Here is a 14,945-nt window from a genome sequence, read left to right on the forward strand (position 1 = left end):
GTTCAAGTGATTCAAATGGAACTTCGAGACCATTTGATTAAATCCCTCAGAAGAAAGAGAATCCCAGAAAGATACAGCAATTTACCCAAAATTCTGCTGCTAGCAAACAGTAGCCTATTTCTACTTTATTTACTCAGCTTCTCTCTATCATTTTGCCTTTTTGGGGTCAGGTTGATCTCCATTTGGGTGGGTGGTTATACCTGAGAGCCTGGGCTCTACCGACTTGTCTCTGGAGGCACTCAAGAGGGCTCAGTGCTGTGCCTCACTTCTTCAAGGTCATCCAAGACTGACTGTAAGACAGTCTCGTTATCTGGTGTTGTAACCTCAGAGCAGCCTGCAGCGTGACCAGTCACTCACTGAACAGAACAACAGCCAATTCTGTCACCCGTCCAAGGATTTGTAGCTTAGCCATGACATCTGGGGAAAGTGTTTACAGAGTCCAGCGCTGGACTCACTGAAGACATGTACTCACATCTGGAGTCTAGACAGCGTGGCTCTCTCATCTGGGCTCACAGCTTCTTCACACCTCCTGCACTTCTTTCTGACTGCTTCTTTACCCCGGTTTTCATTTTACTAAAGCTTCTTCCCTACCGCCATGTGCTTCTCTCTCTTGTTTTCTTCTTCCATTTTTTTTTTCTTTTTTCAAATCACATTGGGCTTAAGTTTTTCCAGATAATCCTGACAAACTTCTTAGAAACAGGTTTTTCCAACAATGAGGAGATCATACAGGCATAATGTCATGGTAGACAATGTCCTAGCAACGTTCTGATACAAGGTTTTCTACTGACCAGCTGCATGACCTTAAAAAAAATATATCACTGTGGCTTGGTTTTGAAAAAGTTAGACTACATTTGGTGCAGTCCAAATGTATGTTTTTTTTAAAAGCAACAAAATCCTTTCTTCAAATACAATTGTATGAGGAACATCAATATGGGGAAAAATGAAGAAAAGCTTTTCTGATTAACATGAGGGAGGGGGCAGAATAACTTTTTCACCTTCAAGAATCCCTAATGAATGCTGGGAGCAATAGAGCTCCTGGCATGCACAAATGGAAAATCTTTGGCCTGGATGATCTTGGAAGTCTTTTCTATTTGGTAGGTATGGCTGAAACAATAATGCTCATCACATATACTCTTTGTACCCTACACTCCTCAGCACCTTGCAGCTAGGTTTTGCAATGCAAATAGTTCTGGCCAATGTGGGCAGACATGATATGTCATTACTGAGTCAAGACAGTGAAAACTCATGTGATTCTTGTAAGATACAATAAATCTTTCTGAGTTTATCTTCCAAGAGTTTAGCCTGTTAACTTCCTTATCCTTTGTTCTCAAACTCAACTTTCTTGTTCTTCCTTGCCCCTTGTTACCATAAACAGCCTACTCCCTTCCCATTAGCTCTAATCAATAACTCACATCCATTCCCTTGGTTACCTGTACCCATTGTTCCCCTGAAACTGCATGTCTCACATGCTCCACATCTGTACACCTCACGTCCCCCTCCCCTTCTATATTTAGGAAAATATGTACAAGTAGCCAATTGGGTCAGCTCAGTTTGTGCAGTTCGACCCCAGCCCATGGGGGAGTCACACAGAGATAGGGACTGCATTAAGGATAAACCCCGCCTCCCCCGGTCTCCTTTGTTCTCCGTGCTCTTGCAATCTTGATTAACGCAGGTAGCATCTTTCTGCAGAAGTAAATTGCCTTGCTGAGAGAATTAAACTTTTGCCTGAGTGCTGGTTTTACTTTGTGTCACTGAGCATTTATTCCTAGAGCATTTTTATATTCAACATTCTTCATACTTTTTTCCCTTGCTGCAGTGACAAAAGAGGCTGCCTCTTGCATGGGGTGTACCTATGAGAAGATGAACTCTCTGTTAGCCTGGGTCCTTGAATGGCAATGTGGAGCAGAGATGTTTATGGTGCCACTATGGACATATAGTATGATTGAAAAACAATCCTTTGTTGTGGTAAGCCACTGGGATTTGGAGATTAATTGGCATGCTGAACTGAAGCCAGCCTATGTTGATTAAGGAGAGAGGTAAGAAGAATAAAATTAGGAGAACAAGATCAAACTTTCCTTCAAGTTAGGGCTTATTCAGCTATCTGTGCATTGTGGAACTATCTCTTTCTACTGAGTTATATGATTAGACAAACCAGACAGTTTCCATACTGGTTTATTTAAATGAAATTCAATAAAAAAGGAGTCTCCTGAATAATAAATAGAAATGCTTTGAATATAATTATTCAAATCTCTTCAAATCTATAAAACAATTTTTAAACAAAATCCTTTCCCCAAATAGGGGTCCATACATTTCTACAGAATCCTATACCTTGGAAATAGAATGTTAGAGCTCTCAGGGCATCTTTGGAGAGGAGGGCATCAGAACAGGCTGGAGCAGAGGCTGCTTTCGTATTGTAATGCAGGACTTCCTTCCTGAGGGCTTTCTCTGTTTCTTCCCCCAAGGGCACTGTGCTAACTGAGGATCATTATTAGTTGGTATAAATACTCCAGCTCCTACCTGGGGATTAGTGAGAAGTGGAGGTAACTCTGAGTCCCATATTGTACAATGAATCCTGCAGGATTAAGCTCCAGTTACTCAATGGGTTAACTGGCATAATAAAATCCCCTTTATTGGCTGCCTTTCTTTCCCTCTTTCCCTGTTCCACTCCCTTTTTCCTTACTGTTCCCCCCGCCCCTCCGTGGTATCACATATCAATAAACCACTGCACATGAATCCTTATCCCATGATTTTGGGGGAACCCAAACCAATACAAAAGCCATTTAGCCCAGTCACTCCATTTTCCACAGGTCCAACCAGTCTCCTCCAGGAAATTTCTAAATGACATGAATTCATTAGATAAGTGATAAAATCAGGTATTTGGGTGGGTTTTTTTTAATGAACATCACAAAAGAGTTGAGAGTTTCTAACTGGAATTGAGTTAAATCCACTATGGAACTGTAGCAGTGCCTCCTACTGGGTTTTGCTGTTAAGAGATTGCTAAAACTCATCTCCCACTTATTAAAACAAAAGTCTTAAAAGAATGCACCTTGTTTTTATGCTGAATCTCCCATTTCCATTTGTTCACAAGTGCAAGAGTATTGTCACATGACCATTGCCCCTAAAGTATTCCTGGTTTACTGGGTAAAGGCTGATCAATGTTCTTGGGAGAGTGTTGGACTATAGAACAGAAAATGCTAATGGATACAAAGAAAAGAGATCAGTGCTCCAAGGGGTGTAATGTCAAATAGATTTTTGTATTAGAAGCATTTGAGGGAGTGAAATGGGAGAAATGATGCTGATGATCTCAGAGTATAATGTCTGATTTCAGGAGTGGTACAGCAAAAGGAACAAATTACAAGGTATAACGACAGAAGGAAGTGGCTAAAACAAAGTGAGAACAATGGAGGAAAGATGGCAGAGAAGTATATAGCCGTCAGAGTAGGGTCGTATTTCTAATTCCTGTTAGTAATGAACTTCATGTTTCTAAATGTACACTTAGTCTTTATATTTGTAGATTTCTCAAAAAATGTTGCCACTCTCTCTCTCTCTTTTTTTTGTTTTCCGCCAACACACCCACTCCTCATCTTGGCTCCTTGGCTCCATAACTTTAGGAGTCTCATTTACCTCTTTTCTCTTCCCATATTCTTTGCAAATACCTCTTTTTAAAATGTTGGTGCTCCATAGGTGTTAAGTCCTACATTCTCGGTAGTTCCCGGTCAGCCTTTTTCTCTGGATGATTATATCTATTCTCATGGTATTAATTCCCATCTGTATGCTGACAAGTCCCAAACCAATATCTCTAGCCCAGACTTCTTTCCTGAGCTCCTTCAGTTGTATACCTCAGGGGCACCTCAAATCGAACGTGTTTGAAACAGAATTTTTCACAACTCCAACCTCCCACCTAAAACCCACGAAACACTTTCTATTTGACTTTTCTCTATCTTAATAAATGGCAACACTGGGATCCAAGCTTTATGAAGCCAGAGACTTTTATATGTTTTATCTACTGAAATATCCCCCATAGAATGGTGCCTAAAAAAAGAGTAGTTATTAAAAACTATTTGAATGAATGACTGCTTGACTCTTCCATACTCTATAAAATCAACTAAAAAGTCCAGTTTAGCTCTGGCTGATTAGTTGCTTGCCAAATTTCTGTCCAGTTCATCACAGTGCAAAAATATAGGAGAAGTCCAATAATAGGAAATAAGTTTATCACATCGTTATTAGTAGCAACTAAATTTCATATTGATATATGTGATTTTAGATTGGGTAATAATTCATACTCTGTGACTGAAAAATGTGAATATTATGGAAAAGGGAATAATATATAATAGTGCATTTTTCAAGGGAGCATTGACTATTTCAAATATAGGATATTTTTAGTACATTCATATATAACTATATATGTGTTTAATGTACAAACAAGTGACTAGAAAAAAATATAGCAAAGTATTAATACTGATTTTCCTTAGAATAATGGTTTTTTAAAATTTTTATTCTTTATACTCTTGGCTCTTTACCAAGTTGTCTACAAATAAGCATGCTTCACTTTTATAACCAGAAAAGAGGTCTAAAATATTTATATGTAATAAAATCAAGGTTAAGCATTTGGTTCTTACCCTTTTTTGGGGTGGGGTGGGGTGGGGTGGAGGGAGGATCTCACTCTGTCACCCTGGCTGAAGTGCCGTAGCATGATTATGGCTCACTGCAGCCTTGACCTCCCCAGGCTCAAGTGAACCTCCTACCTCAGCCTCCCGAGTAGCTGGGACTGCAGGTATGTGCCACCATGCCTGGCTAATTTTTTGTATTTTTTGTAGAAATGGAGTTTTACCATATTGCCCAGACTGGTCTTGAACTCCTGGGCTCAAGCAATCTGTCTGCCTCAGCCTCCCAAAATGATGGGGTTAAAAGCCTGAGCCACTGCATACAGCCTCTCTTTTTTTCATATTTTAAATTTTTTACAGTTTTCTTTTATTATTCAGTTAATTTTACTGAAAATATTTTCTTTTGATATCTAATAATGAAGTCAAATGTTTATTTTTTAATAGAACTACAAAAAAAAAAAAGAAAATGGTTTTATGTCCTGTGTCTCCTTATTTTTTAAGTACTAATATACAATGGAATATAACATTCTTTTTATTTTATGTAACTACTTACAAAAGATCTGGGCCCTAGATGCTTCTGTAAAGAATATAGAGTCAACAGAACAATATTGCTTTTTATATTAATGAAGGTATGGGTTAAATACCCTCATCCTGAGTTTTAATTGCCATTTATAAACTTTATGGTTCTTCATAAGTAAATCTGTAAATTGCAAAGCAGTAGTACCCATCACAATAAGAATACATTTCTCTGTCTCCACAGATATAGAAATATGACCAAATGTGCTATTACGAATGAAGATTGTTATATACATATAACCTGCTCCGAGAAAGGACTTTGTGAAAGAGGAAAGTAAAAACATGACTATGAAAAATTTAGAAAGATTATAAATATTCCTATGTCTACAAAATATGAGTGTACATAGAGTCTTTAAATGTGACCCATGTTAAACACAAATTTTGTTGTGAACTGAGAAAAGTTTATATCGTCATTTCAAATAGCTTGGATTTCAGAGAAGAATAGCACCTAGGAAGAAAAAGACCATCTTTTGTTTCATCAGGGTTCAGTATTAATTCAAAAGAGTGAATGGATTCCTTCTGGTTCTCTTCCCCAACCACCTAGCAATTTAGCTATATATCTCAAGCAAGCAGAGTTTTACATAAGCCTGTTCATTGCTTCCATCACACTCTCCAACACACATTCACTCACTCTCCTCTCCTATTTTGGGATAAGCAGTTGTGAAATTTTGCTGAAAATTTCTTACTGTGCCTTTGAGATTAATTCCCTCTGTTAAGTGAATACGGATGGAAATAATTAACCTTTCACTTGGTTTTAATAGAAAAAATGTAGAATTTCGGTAGCACTAACTTACTTTATAGGCTATTACTTCTATTGTCTCCATCCCATCTCTTCCCACATGTGACCATCTGGTTGGCTGAATGCAGCTGTTCATTTGTGTCATTTGCATGACTACAGGTCCAAAGAGCATAATAGGAGGCAAAGGAAATCATGCACATGTAGGGAGGGGAGAGCTGAGTTATGGACCCCAGGAGTTCTCATTTTGGATAATTTCTGAAAATGCATAGCATATCACTGCTGGGTGATGTGATTGTTAAATTGCTGTTCTGGCCTCAGAAAGGGAGCCTGGGTGCAGCAATTGGTGTTTGGGAAAAGAAACATGTTTATGGTATTATATGTTCAAATGACAAGTGAGATTTAATAAGCAGGAATACAATATCTCCTGCCTTTACTGCACACCTACTCTGACCATGGGAAATGAAATGTATACAATATGGTGTTCGACGTTGAGTATCAGATACATAATCCCACCTTCTAGGGACTTTTGAGGATGTCTCTGCCTGCCTGCTTTTTTTTTTTTTTAGATGGAGTCTCACTCTGTCAGCCAGGCTGGAGTGCAATGGCGTGATCTCGGCTCACTGCAACCTCCACATCCTGGGTTCAAGTCATTCTTATGCCTCAGCCTCCCAAGTAGCTGGGACTACAGGCATGTGCCACCATGCCTGATTAATTTTTGTATTTTTAGTAGAGACAGGGTTTCACCCGATGTTGACCAGGCTGGTCTCAAACTCCTGACCTCAAGTGATCTGCCCGCCTAGGCCTCCCAGAGTGCTGATATTACAGGTGTGAGCCACTGTGCCTGGCCTGCCTGTCATTCTATACCCTAAGGACAGACTCTGGAGTTCAAACCCAGAAATCTGTGTTTTAACAAATTCTTCAGAAAATTCTGACACATACTCAAGTTTGAGAACCACTGGCAAAATCTTTCAGCCATTTACTCGAGGTGATGTTTCTTTCTACTGTTTTAGATCCAACTATGTTGTTTTTTGATGTGTTTTGTTTTCACTCTTTCATTCCTTTTTTTTTTCCGGGTATCCAACAATTTTCACTGGACAATCGAATTATGTCTAACAATTGTTTCTCTACCCTGAATAACCTCTCCACCTTGAGCTTTTTTCCAGGGGTGGGGGTTACTTATTTTCATATTTTTTTCATTGATATATTATAGTTGTGCATCTTTTTTGGATATGTGTGATATTTTGATATCTGTATACAATGTGCAAAGACCAAATCAGGGTAATTGGGGCATCTATCACCTTAAGCATTTATCTTTTCTTTGTGTTGAGAACATTGCAATATTTATTTTCTAGCTATTTTGAAATATACATTAAATTATAAACTATAATTTTTCTATTGTAGTATCAAATACTAAAATTTGCTCCTTTCATTTGACTTTCTTTGACCTTTTAATCTTTTTTAAACATCCCTTACATCATGGCCTCTTACTTCAACCCCTAGAAACTCCCCAGTGTCAATTGGATGAAGTCCAATTGTCCTGCCCTGTTCTGTAACACTCCACATGGTACAAGCTTCTGACAGTAACTTATGAACTTATTTTTTTTTTCCTTTCTTCACAATTTAATTCTGTGGTGAAATTTATTTCCTTAATGTCTATACCATTCCTTGCATATATTTTTCCTCTGTGCTTTTGTTTACCCTCTTCTTCCAGGTCTAGATCATTCTTTTTTAACCGTTCTTGTGTTTTCTTTTCTTTTTTTTTTTTGAGATGGAGTCTTGCTCCGTCACTAGGCTGGAGTGCAGTGGCGCCATCTCAGCTCCCTGCAAGCTCTGCCTCCCAGGTTCACACCATTCTCCTGCCTCAGCCTCCCAAGTAGCTGGGACTACAGGTGGCCGCCACCATACCTGGCTAATTTTTTGTATTTTAGTAGAGACAGGGTTTCACTGTGTTAGCCAGGATGGTCTCGATCTCCTGACCTCGTGATCCGCCCACGTTGGCCTCCCAAAGTGCTGGGATTATAGGTGTGAGCCACCGTGCCTGGCCCCTTCTTGTATTTTCAAATCCTAATCACCTCTCAGTTTTCACTTCTTTCAGGAAGACTTTCCCATCACCTCATTTACTTACTCATTTACTTGCTTACTTACTGTTCATTCCTCTCCTCTGACCACTACATGTACCCTATCTTATACACATGTCCTCAAGGACAAAAAAATTTGATTTTGACATTTTTTGTGTCTTTTCACCCAATAGCTTACAAGGCAGACTGAAGTGTTAATAAACCGTAGTGGTCTTTGAATAATAACTCCAAAGTTTTGAAAAATAGGTAGAAGGCTTATCTTCAGTGAATTGTTATTTAGATTGACATATTAGTATTTAATTGTTGGTCACGATTCACTATCCTAACTAGAAATCACTCTGGTGTTTTGGGATGAAGGTAACTGTGCAATGAGAGGTCATTGTTCTGTAGAAGCAGAGGAGCTCCGATGGCCAGTGGCAGTGAATAGCTCTGAGGATGGAATTATTGAACCAAGATAAGGAAAACTGGCACCGGCTTCAGTTTCTTTCAGTGTCAGAATTGCAAGTTTTCTAGTGCCACAAAGATAATGTTCTGGTTTTCTGTCAACGATACAAAAAGAACAAGGTGGGGATGTGGGAGGAGGATGAAAATCCATCTCTCTGCTTGCCTTTGCTACTACAGGAGAAAAGTATGTTGGAAAATGAGAAAATTACATCAACTATACAACTCAAATGATAAACAAAGTCCTTATTGTAAATTCCAGATAAAGTTCTGATTTGCTATATGAGGTTGGTCAAGTAACTTCATGCTCTGATACTCAGACTTCATCTCTCAAATGAAGATTCGAATCCCTTGTCCTTGGGATTGTAAAAATTCAAGAGATAATGGCTGTTCCTGGATCAGAAGTTGGCCAATTAAATCCTTGCTATTCTGGGGCTAGTATTGGGACAAGGTGTGAAGTGCAGGGTGTTCATCGTACCAAGGATGACTGCCTTTGTTTCCCATGTCCTGCATTCTCCTTCTACTATTGGAGCTTTCAGGCCCAAAGGAGCTATGAAGAGAAGAAAGTCAAATGCTCAAGCAGATATGAGGGAAATAGCATGGCTATACCTTTATTAGGATAAATAGATCTTATCCCTGGGTTTCCCTGGATACAGAAATATAAACGTCCATTTACTTGTGGAAACTATGCTTGCATAGTATCTCTAGATTTCCCGAGTTCCTGCCATGAGCCAAGCAACATGCTAGATGCCCTTACATAGATCACTTCAACCTGGTCACAGCTCCACGACGTAAATTGCCCAAAGAAGAAAAAAAATTCAAAGAAGGATATGTTGATTTCCCAGAGATATTTTTTACTCCGAAGATGATGTTCTTTCTACTCTCCCAGGATGCCATTCTGAAGCCAGCATGACCTAAGAGAAGAAGCCACACAGAAGAGGAGGGAAACTTGTACTAACTGTAAAAGTTTTGATCCAAGTGGCAGCTGTATTATAAAAGCCCCGGAGTTCCCTATTTTACTTGGGATAATCTACACAAAACCATATCAGTTAAGAATATTGAAGGGTGGAAATCAATAAGAATATAACATGTCTATGCCTGGGATAAAGTTGCATACAATTTTTAAGTAATAGAGCATCCACTCCTGTCTGATCTAGATTCAAGACTCACTGGCACAGATTTATCAGTCTCACAAAACACTGGTTATTTTGCTCCTTCACTACTCCATTAGTTGTGCAGTCGTCTTGGGGCATCAGAGGTGAGTCCTTAAATGGTGGTTGGTCAACTCTCAGGGAAGCATGGGAAAGAGTATGAGACAGGTTCCCTACTCCATGCACTGGCCCTAAGCACTTAACATGGAGTCCCTCTTGCATGCTTCATTTGGTTCACAGGCTCCAGCATGACACTGGCCTTAGAACATCATCAGGTATCCTGAACCATTTCTTTGTTCTTTTTCCTGTCTTGTGCTCATGGTCCTGCCAACCCTTGATATTTGTTTAAGGTTCTCATTAGAAGACATCCTTCATGCCTTTTCTCCTGCAAAGGAGCAGATTATCCTTTCTAGAAGAGATTGATGGCCTATTTAGAAAGACCCAATTGCTAGAAATACAGAGTGAGTTCTTTGTCCAGCTTGGAGAACAGGTGGGGCAAATCCCTGTTATTTGCTGTTGATGTTTCACCCCTCAAAAGCCTAACAAAAAGGTTTCTTGCTATAGCAATGAAAAATAAAATACAAGTTAAATTCTCAAGGCACTCCGTAAGATAAGCCTTTGGCAGCATTCCCTCCTAAATTTATATTTCAACAGAGGTTATTTTTCCATATTAAAATGAACACAGGGAAATTATGAGAAGGAAGAGGAGAGGAAAAGATGGAAGAATTAGTAAAATGAATCCAAAAGGAGAAATTTAGATCTCAGGTTAGCAGTATATCTCTGAAATTTTGTTCTGTCAGTGCTTAATTTATCTGTGCACTAATGAAGGTAAATACTTGCTACTCTAATCTTAAAATCTCAGTGTTTCAACATAGTAAAAGCAAATTTTTCCAACACATTAGCATCTCATACATATCAGCCTTTGGGGGCTAGTGGAGGGGCTGTATACTCTGTTTCACACAGTCATTTGGGAACCTAGCTCCAGCTTGTAGCTTGCCATCTTTAAGAACTCAGGTTCTCCAATTATATTCTTTGCTTTGGGCAAAATGAAAGAAAAGCACAAGTGGAGAGTATTTCAGGAAGCTTCTAGGGGTTAGGACTAAAAGGGGCATACTTTCTCCAACATTCCATGGGTCAAAATTCAGAAATATGGCTTCATCTGTCTGTAATGGAAGCTATAAATAGAGCTTAGTTGTGTAAACAGGAATTTTAAAAAGCAGGATTTGGAGAAAACCCACATTGTTTGGTAATAATTTGGGACCAGAGCTAGGAATGGCTTTCCCCACTAGTAGTACTTCTTTCTGGCTAAGAGAGGAGTGTCCAACCAAGCTTTGGGAGCCTCTGGTTAGCCTTTTTAAACATTTAAACTGCATGTGGTAAAAGAAAATTTGACCTTCTTTTGTACTGTGTACAAATTCACAAAATATACCAGTAATTAATTTTTTGAATGTAAGTGAAGAGGTTTTATGTACTAGTTTAAATCTTAAATTGATGCTGCCATGAAAACATTTCATAGGTGTCTATATTTCTGCTGGCTTAAAATTTAAAATACATTTAAAAAATTATAATCTGTAATGTACCTGAAATAAAATTTTGAGCAGAAAATAACCCCAAAATTGGTGTGTTCTTTTCTCCCAAAAGCTTTCCCTTAAGTAGAAATAGAAAGGGTTACTGTAGGATTAGCATGGCAAGTAAAAATATTCTTTCAGCAAAACATACATTCTTCTATTCAAAAATACATAATGGCAAATACTCAATAGTTGATTATAGATCAACATTTGGGTAATAGAGTTGTTGTAATTTCCCCATACTCCTCTATGTTGCCATTACAATGCACTAAAAAGCATTATTAACACCGTGATAAATTACATGTGCATAGAGATATATAAGTCAGAGTTTAACTAGAAAAATAAAAACCAGTTCCGGTACCTATGCTTAGAGAATTGGTTATACAGGTGATGGAGGAATTTAAAATGCAAATAAGACACAATAGAGTAATCTAAGATATTTAAACAGCAGGAAACCACTCCTAGTCTGAGGCTGGAGAGATAAAGGAAGGAGGTAGTGTTCCCTGGCATAGGGGCTGGGGTTACTGAGTGGAAGCCCGAAGCATAGCAGATGTGTCCTGCAGGAAGTGGTAACGTGGAGATTATGAAGGTGCTAGATATGAAGGATGTAAAGGAGCTGGCCCTGTGGAGAGTATAAAACCAGTGTCCAAAAGTCTGCTGGAGAGAAGAAGAGAAAGAAACACTCGGTTTCTTCTCTCCTTACCTCTCACCTCCCACAAGCTTCTGCCTGTGTCTACCATTGACCAAACACAGCCAAAGTGTGGCCGATAGTCAGAAAGGAAAATGCTTGGTACCTGCTTTTCCTCTGATAACACAGAGGAACAGACAGTAAAGACCAATGCCTCCGAAACAAGGACACCCAGGATCATCAAATGCAATGAATGCACCTAGGCAGATCATCATGCGTGCTTTATATTCTCCACTGATTTCTCTTATTCAGAGCAAATGAATGATAGCCTCTCTCCATGTAGCTTCTTCAAGAGTACCTACAAGTTCAGAAGAATTCCAAAGCCTTCAAGTCATGTCTTTGAGTAAAACTAATGTTTGGTTTTAATAAATTGCTACCTAAGTTTCCAAAACACATGTTGGAAGTTTGATTTTTAGAATTGTGTTCTTGCTAGAAAAAAACTTTTAAAAAATAAACTAAAATAGTTGGGAAAATGCATCTAGACTTCACACCTAGAAGATCCTCTCCAAAAATATCTGAGAGATGAACATAGGAAGGAGATTGTGTACCTTGAGAATCTGAGTGGCAAATACTTTAAACTAAATGTCAAACTGACAGAACAGGTTGATAAACCCTGGGAATTCATTCCCCAGTCAACAAGCAAGAACTACACAAATAAATTCCCATACTTCCTACACTTCTCTAAAAATCTGTAACCTTTCTTTAGAGTTAGTTCAAAATCATGCAAATAACCTCAAAGATAAATAATTTGAGACACGCTGCTTTTTGAAAGGTGATAGAAATGAAACTGAAGTTGCAGAAACAAAAAGAGTTGGGCATAGGGAGAATCTCAGGGCAGTAATGAAAATGGCACATTTTCAACCCGGTAGTGCTAAACCTTATTAAAGAAATGTCTGGATATTAAATGCTTTAATAGTTCATAAAAATAATGAGCGTTCCAACAACTTTAGCCAAATCGATGTCACCAGAATTCTCTAAGGCTAGTGTCTAACGTGTATTTTGTCTGTGAAAAGCTGTTACTTTTTTTTTTTCAGAATGAATTACAGTCGAATAGAAAGAGCCAGAATTATGTAGCCCAAACAGCCTAATATGAGGCTGATTTAGGTATCTACTAAATGTATGGCCTTGGAACAAAGCATTTTCTCACAAGAACCCTCAGTTATTTCTTCAGTGAAAAGGAGAAATTACTTCTCTTATGGTTTGTGATAGGAATTAGCAATAATGTTTATAATGAGCTGACACATAGTAAATCAGTGTTCCATAAGTCTTGCTTGTGATTATTATCTTATTATTTGAGCATTTGTGCATAACACAAATTGACAAGGTAGCTTCCTTTAATATTATAATTTTTCTCTTCTCATCAAGAAAGAGATTATAACTTCTTGGAGACACCTTAAAAATGCAAACATCCTTGAGAGGAGTTACTTCTTTAAATAGTATCTGTGAATATAGTGGTTATTTTTAATACCCTTGCAAAGCTCAGTTGACAGTCACCAAAGAGCAAAATTGGGGCAGGTAGTTGGGTGGAAGGAGGACTTGCAGAAAGCTTTAATTCACATATTAATTGAAATGCTTGTCAAAAATGCAGGCAACTAGACACCATGCCTAGGATGTTAGAGCCCAAGAATCTGTATATTTACTAGGCAAGCCAATTGACTCTGAATTATGTAGCCTGGAACCTCACTTTGAAAAAATCACTGCTTTACAGAAAATATGAGAAGTTGCCAGGGAGGAGGAATTGAGAGTGGTGAGTGGTCATCCAACACAGACTACAGCTCCTTAAAAGTTTTGCTAAGCTTCTTGATTCTACCTTATTTTGTTGCCAAACAAACAAGAATAGACTGAGAGTAACCCAAAGGGTTTTATGGCTTGATGCCATAGCTTTGAGTCCAGGAAATCCTTTAAATGCCAGAACCTGTTGTTGAGGAGAGGGGAGTGGTATCTACAATTACATATTTAGAACTGCATTTTGGCATGATTTTAAAAATAGTCACTTTTTGCAAAGTATAGTGAATTTATCAATGCAGGTAGAGGGCCAAGAACCCACATTACCAGGGAATGGACAGTCCTCATTTTGGCAGAGATGGAGGGTGGGCAGACTGGTATGACCCTGACTCACATTTCAGAATAGTAATTGTGCTTCTCCTTTGCCACTTGACCTTGACCTTTTCTTGCCATGTTTTATTTTCTGTCTTCTGTCTGCTATATTTTGTACTCAGCACATCTACCACCCTTTCTTCTTACTCATCAATGATTTGAGTTGGCCTGTGGCTAAAAAGGTCACTCACCTACCCTATATGTCCCAGCCCAAATGTTAAAGAAGTGACTTACTCCCAGGTTCTATAATGATTCTATATTGAGTAATAATAATGACAAAAATCATCATTGCTTTATTAATACTCCTGCCACTACTAGGAATATAACAAGTAAATGCAAAGGTATGCCAGAAAAACTAAAATTAATTTTTAAAAATGTTCTTATGGTTATCTATGTTAGTTCCAGTAAAAATACTTAAAAAGCATACAGTTTCATTGTTACAATAGTATTTTTCAGGGCTGAGATGATGAACCATCAGTAAATTCATTCCAGATTCAAAAGGAGAACCCACTAGTAGTTTGCTCCTCCCCCCTGTAATATCTTACTGTGACAGAAATAAACTCAAATTGCCAAATCACAGAGTAAATATGCAAGCTTCCTTTGCTGGTAGAAGTCTGTGAAATGTGTTCCTCCTGCTCTTTGGATTTCTGAACATGAAATTGAGTACCTTGTTCTTGGATCCAGCTGACAATCAAGAGAAGCTCACTGTTTTACATATTAGCCTCTGTAACTCTCTTTTTCCTTTAGACCTAGGTGACTTATGAAACTGATAGCAGACCTTTAGAATCAGGAAAAGGCCAAGGCTGAAGTCTTTATTTAATCTGATTTCATGGAACATCCCCTTTTTCTTTTGGATCATAGGTGCTGTGAAGTATAAAACTTGAGCTGTATGTCAGTTTCAGTTGAGGCAGTTTAATAATTTTACATACATGATCAGTTTCACACCTGATTGTCTTCCTTGCTCCAAATCTGGAGAAATGGTAAATTTACTGACTCTGGATCT

The 14,945-nt window shown here is 38.3% G+C and overlaps 1 long non-coding RNA gene across 1 annotated transcript in view; it reads left to right on the top strand.

Annotated features, from left to right (window-relative positions):
* The first annotated feature begins 205 nt into the window (after positions 1-205).
* Positions 206-14,945, top strand: part of LOC105482505 (uncharacterized) — a 170,746-nt gene continuing 156,006 nt past the window's right edge. The window contains exons 1-3 of the long non-coding RNA XR_011624003.1: positions 206-1,094; positions 2,808-2,873; positions 5,365-5,454. This is a non-coding gene — a long non-coding RNA (uncharacterized lncRNA). The remainder of the gene's footprint in view (positions 1,095-2,807; positions 2,874-5,364; positions 5,455-14,945) is intronic.

This window comes from Macaca nemestrina, chromosome 5 (genome assembly GCF_043159975.1).
Source record: "Macaca nemestrina isolate mMacNem1 chromosome 5, mMacNem.hap1, whole genome shotgun sequence".
Lineage (NCBI taxonomy): Eukaryota > Metazoa > Chordata > Mammalia > Primates > Cercopithecidae > Macaca > Macaca nemestrina.